The following is a 9,602-nucleotide window of genomic DNA, read 5'->3' as shown; positions in this document are numbered from 1 at the left end:
CACAAACTGACATTCTAAGGTCACAACTCAAGGAACTTAAGAAACAAGAACAAACTAAACCCAAACCCAGCAGAAGAAAGGAAATAACCAAGATCAGAGCAGAACTAAATGAAATTGAAACAAAAAAATACAAAAGATAAATGAAACAAAAAGCTGGTTCTTTGAAAAGATAAATAAAATTCATAGACCATTAGCAAGATTAACCAAGAAAAGAAGAGAGAAAATCCAAATAATCTCATTAAGAAATGAAACAGGAGATATTACAATTGACACCATTGAAATACAAAAGATCATTCAAGGCTACTATGAACACCTTTATGCACATAAACTAGAAAATCTAGAAGAGATAGATAAATTCCCGAAAAACACGACACTACTCGCTTAAATCAGGAAGAATTAGATACCCTGAACAGGCCAATAACAAGCAATGAAATTGAAATGGAAAAATTACCAAATTTGGTTGGTAACTGAAAAATTACCAACAAAAAAAAACATTCAGGACCAGATGGATTCACAACAGAATTCTACCAGACATTCAAATAATTGGTACCAATCCTTTTGATACTATTCCACGAGATAGAGAAAGAAGGATCCCTAATTCATTCTATGAAGCCAGCATCACCCTAATACCAAAACCAGGAAAGGACATAACCAAAAAACAAACTACAGACCAATACGCTTGATGAACTTAGATGCTAAAATCCTTAATAAAATACCAGCTCACTGAATCCAACAACATATGAAAAAGATAATCCACCATAATCAAGTGGGTTACATACCAGGGAGCAGGGATGATTAACATATGCAAGTCAATAAATGTGATACACCACATAAACAAAATTAAAAACAAAAATCACATGATCATCTCAATTGATGCAGAAAAAGCATTCAGCAAAATCCAGCCCCACTTTATGATTAAAACTCTCAGCAAAATCAGCATACAAGGGACATAACTCAGTGTAATAAAAGCCATCTATGACAAACCCACAGCCAACATGATACTGAATAGAGAAAAGTTGAAAGCAGTCCCTCTGAGAACTGGAACACAACAAGGATGCCCACTGTCACCACTCCTCTTCAACACAGTATTGGAAGTCCTAGCCAGAGTAATCAGACAAGAGAAAGAAATAAAGGACATCCAAATGGATAAAGAGGAAATCACTCTGACACTGTTTGCTGGTGATAGAATTTGTTTACTTTGAAAACCCAAAAGACTCCTCCAGAAAGTTCCTAGAACTGATAAAAGAATTCAGCAAAGTTTCCAGATACAAAATTAATGTACACAAATCAGTAGCTCTTCTATACACCAACAATGACCAAGTGGAGAATCAAATCAAGAATTCAACCCTTTTTACAATAGCTGCAAAATAAATAAATAAATAAAATACTTAGGAATACACCTAACCAAGGACTCAAAAGACATCTACAAGGAAAAATACAAAGCACTGCTGAAAGAAACCGTAGATGACACAAACAAATGGAAACACATCCCATCTTCATGGATGGGTAGAGTCAATATTGCGAAAATGACCACACTGCCAAAAGCAATACAATAATTCAGTGCAATCTCAATAAAAATACCACCACCATTCTTTTTTTTTCTTTTCCTTTGAGAAGTTCACTGTTTTTTATTATTATTATTATACTTTAAGTTTTAGGGTTCTTGTGCACAACGTGCAGGTTTGTTATATATGTACACATGTGCCATCATTCTTTACCAAATTAGAAAAAACAATTCTAAAATTCATATGAAACCAAAAAATAGCCAACACAGCCAAAGTAAGACTAAGCAGAGAGAACAAATCTGGAGTCATCACACCACCTGATTTCAAATTATACTATAAGGTCATAGTCACCAAAACAGCATGGTACTGGTTTAAAAATAGACACATGGTATAAAAATAGACACATAGACCAATGGAACAGAATAGAGAACCCAGAAATAAACCCAAATACTTACAGCCAACTGATCTTCAACAAAGCAAACGAAAACATAAAGTGGGAAAATGACACCCTTTTCAATAAATAGTGCTGGGATAATTGGCTAGCCACATGTGGGAGAATGAAACTGAATTCTCATCTCTCACCTTATACAAAAACCAACCAAGATGTCTTAAGGACTTAAATCTAAGACCTGAAACTATAAAAATTCTAGAAGATACTATTGGAAAAACCCTTCTAGACATTAGCTTAGGCAAGGATTTCATGACCAAGTACCCAAAAGCAAACGCAATAAAAACAAAGATAAATAGTTGGGGCTTAATTAAACTAAAGAGCTTCTGCAGGGCAAAAGGAACCATCAGCAGAGTGAACAGATGACCCATAGAGTCAGAGAAAATCTTCACAATCTATATATCTGACAAAGGACTAATATCCAGAATCTACAACGAACTGAAACACATCAGTAAAAAAAAAAAAAAAAAAAAAAAATCCCATCAAAAAGTGGGCTAAGCACATGAATAGACAATTCTCAAAAGAAAATTTACAAATGGCCAACAAACATGAAAAAATGTTCAACTTCACTAATGATCAGGGAAATACAAATCAAAACCACAATGCAATACCACCTTACTCCTGAAAGAATGGCAATAATCAAAAAATCAAAAAACAGTAGATGTTGGCATAGATGTGATGAACAGGCAACACTTCTACAAAGCTGGTGGGAATGTAAACTTCTACAACCACTATGGAAAACAGTGTGGAGATTCCTTAAAGAACTAAAAGTAGAGCTGTCATTTGATCCAGGAATCCCACTACTGGGTATCTACCCAGAGGAAAAGAAGTCATTATACGAGAAACAAGCTTGCACACGCATGTTTATAGCAGCACAATTCACAATTGCAAAATCGTGGAACCAACCCAAATGCCCATCAATCAACAAGAGGATAAAGAAACTGGTATATTTATACAACGGAATACTACTTAGCCATAAAAAGGAATTAATTAATGGCATTCACAGTGACCTGGATGAGATTGGAGACTATTATTCTAAGTGAAGTAATTCAGGAATGGAAAACCAAACATTGTATGTTCTCACTGATATGCAGGAGCTAAGCTATGAGGATGCAAAGGTATAAGAATGATACAATGGACTCTGGGGACTTGGGAGGAAAAGTGAGAGGAGGGCAAGGGATAAAACACTACAAATATGGTGCAGTGTATACTGCTCAGGTGATGAGTGCACCAGAATCTCACAAATCACCACTAGAGAACTTACTCATGTAACCAAATACCACCACTACCCCAACAACTTATGGAAAAATAAAAATAAAATAAAATAAAATGAAAGACATCTCATGCTCAGGAATCAGAAGAATTAATATTGTGAAAAATAACCATATTACCCAAAGCGATCCCTATATATGAATTCCATGCAATTCCTATCAAAATGTCAATGACATTCTTCACAGGTATAGAAAAAAATCCTAAAATTTATATGGAACCATTAAAGATCCTGAATAGCCAAAGCAATCCTGAGCAAAAAGAACAAAGCTGGATTGCTTGCGGGGGTGGAGCCAAGATGGCCAAATAGGAACAGCTCCAGTCTACAGCTCCCAGTGTGAGCAATGCAGAAGACGGGTGATTTCTGCATTCCCAACTGAGGTACCAGGTTCATCTCACTGGGGAGTGTCGGACAGTGGGTGCAGGACAGTGGATGCAGTGCACCGAGTATGAGCTGAAGCAGGGCAAGGCATCGCCTCACCCAGGAAATGCAAGGGCTCAGGGAATTCCTTTTCCAAGCCAAGGAAAGGGGTGACAGACGGCACCTGGAAAATCGGGTCACTCCCACCATAATACTGCGCTTTTCCAATGGTCTTAGCAAATGGCACACCAGGAGATTATATCCTGTGCCTGGCTTGGAGGGTCCTATGCCCATGGAGCCTCACTCATTACTTGCACAGCAGTCTGAGATCAAACTGCAAGGCAGCAGCAAGGCTAGAGGAGGGGTGACCGCCATTGCTGAGGCTTGAGCAGGTAAACAAAGCAGCCAGGAAGCTCGATCTGGGTGGACCCCACCGCAGCTCAAGGAGGCCTACCTGCCTCTGTAGACTCCACCTCTGGAGGCAGGGCAAAGCCAAACAAAAGGCAGCAGAAAACTCTGCAGACTTAAATGTCCCTGTCTGACAGCTTTGAAGAGAGTAGTGGTTCTCCCAGGATGCAGCTGGAGATCTGAGAACGGACAGACTACCTCCTCAAGTGGGTCCCTGAACCCTGAGTAGCCTAACTGGGAGGCACCCCCCAGTAGGGGCAGACTGACACCTCACACAGTCAGGTACTCCTCTGAGACAAAACTTCCGGAGGGGCGATCAGGCAGCAACATTTGCTGTTCACCAATATCCGCTGTTCTGCAGCCTCTGCTGCTGATACCAAGGCAAACAGGGTCTGGATTGGACCTCCAGCAAACTCCAACAGACCTGCAGCTGAGGGTCCTGACTGTTAGAAGGAAAACTAACAAACAGAAAGGACATCCACACCAAAACCCCATCTGTACATCACCATCATCAAAGACAAAAGGTAGATAAAACCACAAAGATGGGGAAAAAACAGAGCAGAAAAACTGAAAATTCTAAAAATCAGAGTGCCTCTCCTCCTCCAAAGGAACACAGCTCCTCACCAGCAATGGAACAAAGCTGAGTGGAAAATGAGTTTGATGAGTTGAGAGAAGAAGGCTTCAGATGATCAAACTACTCCGAGCTAAAGGAGGAAGTTCAAACCTATGGCAAAGAAGTTAAAAATCTTGAAAAAAGATTAGACGAATGGCTAACTAGAATAACCAATGCAGAGAAGTCCTTAAAGGACCTGATGGAGCTGAAAACCACAGCACGAGAACTACATGATGAATGCACAAGCCTCAGTAGCCAATTCGATCAACTGGAAAAAAGGGTATCATTGATGGAAGATCAAATGAATGAAATGAAGTGAGAAGAGAAGTTTAGAGAAAAAAGAATAAAAGGAAATTTAAAAAGCCTCCAAGAAATATGGGACTATGGGAAAAGACAAATCTATGACTGATTGGTGTACCTGAAAGTGACGGGGAGAATGGAACCAAGTTGGAAAACACTCTGCAGGATATTATCCAGGAGAACTTCCCCAATCTAGCAAGGCAGGCCAACATTCAAATTCAGGAAATACAGAGAACGCCACAAAGATACTAAATGAGAAGAGCAACTCCAAGACACATAATTGTCAGATCCACCAAAGACGAAATGAAGGAAAAAATGTTAAGAACAGCCAGAGAGAAAGGTCAGGTTACCCACAAAGGGAAGCCCATCAGACAAACAGTTGCTCTCTCGGCAGAAACTCTACAAGCCAGAAGAGAGTGGGGGCCAATATTCAACATTCTTAAAGAAAAGAATTTTCAACCCAGAATTTCATATCCAGCCAAACTAAGCTTCATACGTGAAGGAGAAATAAAATACTTTACAGATAAACAAATGCTGAGAGATTTTGTCAACACCAGGCCTGCCCTAAAAGAGCTCCTGAAGGAAGCACTAAACATGGAAAGGAACAACCAGTACCAGTCACTGCAAAAACATGCCAAATTGTAAAGACCATCGAGGCTAGGAAGAAACTGCATCAACGAACGAGCAAAATGACCAGCTAATATCATGACAGGATCAAATTCACACATAACAATATTAACCTTAACTGTAAATGGGCTAAATGCTCCAATTAAAAGACACAGACTGGCAAAGTGGATAAAGAGTCAAGACCCATCAGTGTGCTGTATTCAGGAAACCCATCTCACGTGCAGAGACACATAAAGGCTCAAAATAAAGGGATGGAGGAAGATCTACCAAGCAAATGGAAAACAAAAAAAGGCAGAGTTTGCAATCCCAGTCTCTGATAAAACAGACTTTAAACCAACAAAGATCAAAAGAGACAAAGAAGGCCATTACATAATGGTAAAGGGATCAATTCAACAAGAAGAGCTAACTATCCTAAATATATATGCACCCAACACAGGAGCACCCAGATTCATAAAGCAAGACCTTAGAGACTTACAAAGAGACTTAGACTCCCACACAGTAATAATGGGAGACTTTAACACCCCACTGTCAACATTAGACAGATCAATGAGACAGCAAGTTAAAAAGGATACCCAGGAATTGAACTCAGCTCTGCACCAAGCAGACCTAATAGACATCTACAGAACTCTCCACCCCAAATCAACAGAATATACATTCTTCTAAGCACCACATCACACTTATTCCAAAATTGACCACATAGGTGGAAGTAAAGCACTCCTCAGCAAATGTAAAAGAACAGAAATTATAACAAACTGTCTCTCAGACCACAGTGCAATCAAACTAGAACTCAGGATTAAGAAACTCACTCAAAACTGCTCAACTACATGGAAACTGAACAACCTGCTCCTGAATGACTACTGGGTACATAACAAAATGAACGCAGAAATAAAGATGTCCTTTGAAATCAATGAGAACAGAGATGCAACATACCACAATCTCTGGGACACATTCAAAGCAGTGTGTAGAGGGAAATTTATAGCACTAAATGCCCACAAGAGAAAGCTGGAAAGATCTAAAACTGACACCCTAACATCACAATTAAAAGAACTAGAGAAGCAAGAGCAAACACATTCAAAAGCTAGCAGAAGGCAAGAAATAACTAAGATCAGAGCAGAACTGAAGGAAATAGAGACACAAAAAACCCTTCAAAAAATCAATGAATCCAGGAGCTGGTTTTTTGAAAAGATCAACAAAATTGATAGACCACTAGCAAGACTAATAAAGAAGAATAGAGAAAGAATCAAATAGATGCAATAAAAAATGATAAAGGGGATATCACCACCAATCCCACAGAAATACAAACTACCATCAGAGAATACTATAAACACCTCTACACAAATCAACTAGAAAATCTGGAAGAAATGGATAAATTCCTCAACACATACAACTCCCAAGACTAAACCAGGAAGAAGTTGAGTCTCTGAATAGACCAACAACAGGCTCTGAAATTGAGGCAATAATTAATAGCCTGCCAACCAAAAAAAGTCCAGAACCAGATGGGTTCACAGCCGAATACTACCAGAGGTACAAGGAGGAGTGGTACCATTCCTTCTGAAAATATTCCAATCAATAGAAAAAGAGGGAATCCTCCCTAACTCATTTTATGAGGCCAGCATTATCCTGATACCAAAGCCTGGCAGAAACACAACAAAAAAAGAGAATTTTAGACCAATATCCTTGATGAACATCGATGCAAAAATCCTCAATAAAATACTGGCAAACCAAATCCAGCAGCACATCAAAAAGCTTATCCACCATGATCAAGTGGGCTTCATCCCTGGGATGCAAGGCTGGTTCAACATATGCAAATCAATAAATGTAATCCAGCATATAAACAGAACCAACGAAAAACCACATGATTATCTCAATAGATGCAGAAAAGGCCTTTGAAAAAATTCAACAATCCTTCATGCTAAAAACTCTCAATAAATTAGGTATTGATGGGACGTATCTCAAAATAATAAGAGCTATTTATGACAAACCCACAGCCAATATCATACTGAATGGGCAAAAACTGGAAGCATTCCCTTTGAAAACTGGCACAAGACAGGGATGCCCTCTCTCACCACTCCTATTCAACATAGTGTTGGAAGTTCTGGCCAGGGCAATCAGACAGGAGAAAGAAATAAAGGGTATTCAATTAAGAAAAGAGGAAGTCAAATTGTCCCTGTTTGCAGATGACATGATTGTATATCTAGAAAACCCCATCGTCTCAGCCCAAAATCTCCTTAAGCTGATAAGCAACTTCAGCAAAGTCTCAGGATACAAAATCAATGTACAAAAATCACAAGCATTCTTATAGACCAATAACAGACAAACAGAGATCCAAATATGAGTGAACTCCCATTCACAATTGCTTCAAAGAGAATAAAATACCTAGGAATCCAACTTACAAGGGACGTGAAGGACCTCTTCAAGGAGAACTACAAACCACCGCTCAATGAAATAAAAGAGGATACAAACAAATGGAAGAACATTCCATGCTCATGAGTAGGAAGAATCAATATCGTGAAAATGGCCATACTGCCCAAGGTAATTTATACATTCAATGTCATCCCCATCAAGCTACCAAAGACTTTCTTCACAGAATTGGAAAAAACTACTTTAAAATTCATATGGAACCAAAAAAGAGCCCACATTGCCAAGTCAATCCTAAGCCAAAAGAACAAAGCTGGAGGCATCACATCCCTGACTTCAAACTATACTACAAGTCTACAGTAACCAAAACAGCATGGTACTGGTACCAAAACAGAGATACAGACAAACGGAACAGAACAGAGCCCTCAGAAATAATGCCACATATCTACAACTATCTGATCTGAAACTGGATCCCTTCCTTGCACCTTATACAAAAATTAATTCAAGATGGATGAAAGACTTAAATGTTAGACCTAAAACCATAAAAATCCTAGAAGAAAACCTAGGCAATACCATTCAGGACATAGGCATGGGCAAGGACCTCATGTCTAAAACACTAAAAGCAATGGCAACAAAAGCCAAAATTGACAAATGGGATCTAATTAAACTAAAGAGCTTCTGCACAGCAAAAGAACCTACCATCAGAGTGAACAGGCAACCTACAGAATGGGAGAAAATTTTTGCAATCTACTCATCTGACAAAGGGCTAATATCCAGAATCTACAATGAACTCAAACAAATTTATAAGAAAAAAACAAACAACCCCATCAACAAGTGGGCAAAGGATATGAACAGACACTTCTCAAAAGAAGACATTTCTGCAGCCAAAAGACACATGAAAAAATGCTCATCATCACTGGTCGTCAGAGAAATGCAAATCAAAACCACAATGAGATACCATCTCACACCAGTTAGAATGGCGATCATTAAAAAGTCAGGAAACAACAGGTGCTGGAGAGGATGTGGAGAAATAGGAACACTTTTACACCGTTGGTGGGACTGTAAACTAGTTTAACCATTGTGGAAGTCACTGTGGTGATTCCTCATGGATCTAGAACTAGAAATACCATTTGACCCAGCCATGCCATTACTGGGTATATCCCAAAGGATTATAAATCATGCTGCTATAAAGACACATGCACACATATGTTTATTGTGACACTATTCACAATAGCAAAGACTTGGAACCAATCCAAATATCCAACAATGATAGACTGGATTAAGAAAATGTGGCACATACACACCATGGAATACTATGCAGTCATAAAAAATGATGAGTTCATGTCCATTGTAGGGACACGGATAAAGCTGGAAACCATCATTCTCAGCAAACCATCGCAAGGACAAAAAACCAAACACCGCATGTTCTCACTCATAAGTGGGAATTGAACAATGAGAACACATGGACACAGGAAGGGGAACATCACACACTGAGGCCTGTGGTGGGGTGCTGGGAGTGGGGAGGGATAGCATTAGGAGATATACCTAATGTTAAATGACAAGTTAATGGGTGCAGCACACCAACATGGCACATGTATATATATGTAACAAACCTGCACATTGTGCACATGTACCCTAAAACTTAAAGTATAATTTAAAAAAATAAAAAAAAAGAACAAAGCTGGAGGCATCACACTACTTGACTTCAACATA

The sequence above is a fragment of the Pan paniscus genome, chromosome 15, assembly GCF_029289425.2.
Source record: "Pan paniscus chromosome 15, NHGRI_mPanPan1-v2.0_pri, whole genome shotgun sequence".
In the NCBI taxonomy this organism is placed as follows: Eukaryota; Metazoa; Chordata; class Mammalia; order Primates; family Hominidae; genus Pan; species Pan paniscus.
Note: the sequence above shows the minus strand (reverse complement) of the source record.